The sequence below is a fragment of the Somniosus microcephalus genome, chromosome 12 (assembly GCF_052327205.1).
Source record: "Somniosus microcephalus isolate GS21.2 chromosome 12, FLI_Smic_1.0, whole genome shotgun sequence".
NCBI lineage: Eukaryota > Metazoa > Chordata > Chondrichthyes > Squaliformes > Somniosidae > Somniosus > Somniosus microcephalus.
This window is the reverse complement of record NC_140998.1, coordinates 13,568,577-13,571,137: the sequence shown is the minus strand read 5'-3', so window position 1 is coordinate 13,571,137 and position 2,561 is coordinate 13,568,577.

Here is a 2,561-nt window from a genome sequence, read left to right as displayed (position 1 = left end):
AGAGACAGTCGACTTTCCCGGAATGGCTCCTCAAACAGGCGTCAGGCCCCTCCTTAACATATTCCAAGGATGAGATGTTAAACCGAGGCACCGTCTGCCCTCTCAGGTGGACGGAAAAGATCCCATGGCACAATTTCGAAGAAGAGCAGGGGAGTTATCCCCAGTGTCCTGGGGCCAATATTTATCCCTCAACCAACATCACTAAAAACAGATTATCTGGTCATTATCACATTGCTGTTCGTGGGAACTTGCTGTGTGAAAATTGGCTGCCGTGTTTCCTACATTACAACAGTGACTACACTTCAAAAAGTACTTCATTGGCTGTAAAGCACCTTGGGACGACCTGAGGCTGTGAAAGGTGCTATATAAATGCAAGTCTTTTCTTTTTCTAACATGAGCCTGTAATGCAGGTGCAGATAGGGCGTGGGATGTTGCACCCAGAAAGTGGTCCCTCCCCCAACCCCTCCTCCCGTGTTCTGCCTGGAAAAGGGGAGTAAGGAGGAGCGATTTCTACCTCCCTTTGTCTTGTCTTGCTTCTGCTCTGTTTTGAGATGCTAACTTGTGGAAATGCATTTTTATTGAACGTGCAAAATTTTCGTCAACACCCAAACAAAAAAAGGCCCGGGCCCAGTTGGTGAGTGCACGATGTAAGAGCTGGGTTAGAGGGTTGGTTCAACTATACTTGTCATTTTCGCCTGGGCTGATTGAAGCAGTGTTGAGGCCGGAGCTGTAGGTGGCATTAGTACGATAGCAAAATACTGCAGATGCTGGAAATCCGAAATGACAACAGAAAATGCTGGAAAAACTCAGCAGGCCAGGCAACACGTAGGTGGCATTGTTTGCCTTTCTATGAAGCCTATGCTGGTGTGGAGTTTACAAATTGAATAGTCCCACGGAAAGGCGAGTACAATGAAAAGACAGGTTGAATATTTAACAGAGATCGCCCCTGCCATTGGTCATGGCAAGTTTGAAATTTTAAAGAAAGAAAGAAAAGAAAGAAAGACTTGCATTTATATAACGCCTTCCACGACCTACATAGAAACATAGAAACATAGAAGATAGGAGCAGGAGTAGACCATTCGGCCCCTCGAGCCTGCTCCGCCATTCAATGAGACCATGGCTGATCATTCAAACTCAGTACCCTGTCCCTGCCTTCTCCCCATACCCCTTGATCCCTTTAGCCTTAAGAAATATATCCAACTCCTTCTTGAATATATTTAATGAACTGGCCTCAACTGCCTTGTGTGGTAGAGAATTCCACAGGTTCACCACTCTCTGGGTGAAGAAATTCCTCCTCATCTCAGTCCCAAATGGCTTACCCCTTATCCTTAGACTGTAACCCCTGGTTCTGGACTCCCCGACCATCAGGAACATCCTTCCTGCATCTAGTCTGTCTAGTCCTGTTAGAATTTTATAAGTTTCAATGAGGTCCCCTCTCATTCTTCTAAACTCTAGCAAGTATAAGCCTCGTTGGCTGTAAAGTGACTTGAGACATCCTGAGGTTGTGAAAGGCTCTGTATAAATGCAAGTCTTTCTTTCTTTTCTTAGCATGGACAAATTATAAGTCTAATCGACCCAATCTCTCCTCATACGTCATTCCTGCCATCCCAAGTATCAGTCTGGTGAATCTTCGCTGCACTCCTTCCATGGCAAGAACATCCTTCCTCAGATAAGGTGACCAAAACTGCACACAATACTCAAGGTGTGGTCTCACCAAGGCCCTGTACAATTGCAGCAAGACATCCTTGTTCTTGTACTCGAACCCTCTCGCTATGAAGGCCAACATACCATTTGCCTTCTTAACCGCCTGCTGCACCTGCATGCTTACCTTCAGCGACTGGTGCACAAGGACACCCAGGTCTCGTTGCACTTCCCCTTCTCCCAATCTATTGCCATTCAGATAATAATCTGCCTTCCTGTTTTTGCCACCAAAGTGATTAACCTTGCATTTATCCACATTATACTGCATCTGCCATGCTTCTGCCCAATCACCCAACCTGTCCAAATCATACTGGAGTTTCTCGGCATCCTCCTCACAGCACACACACACACCCAGAACCCTGCAGAACAACGATCCATCTTCTGAACTCCATGCTTAACAACCGACGCTTCCGTGTACTCTGACACCCAGAAGAGCAGATATAGGACATTAAACAACAGATTCCCACAGGGTTCTGTCCTGGCACGCATGTTATTCAATGTTTACACCAGTGACCTGCCTGAAACAGAGTCACGCAAGTTCGTATACGCTGATGACATTGACTTGGCCACGCAAAACATGAATCTGTCCACCACCGAGGAGACCCTAACCAGTAATTTACTGAGGATGAAGGCCTACTTCCGCCGATGGCGACTTCGGCCAAACCCACAAAAGACCATCACCTCAACATTCCACCTCAATACCCATCAAGCAAACCAAGTTTGAAAGTCTCCTTTTGCGGCGCAGAGGTAAACCATGCCAAAAAAAACCTCCCATTTAGGAGTCACGCTTGATCGCACCCTCTCCAGAACCTTGGAAAGAAACTAAAGAGTAGGATCAACTTGATCCGGAAACTCGCTGG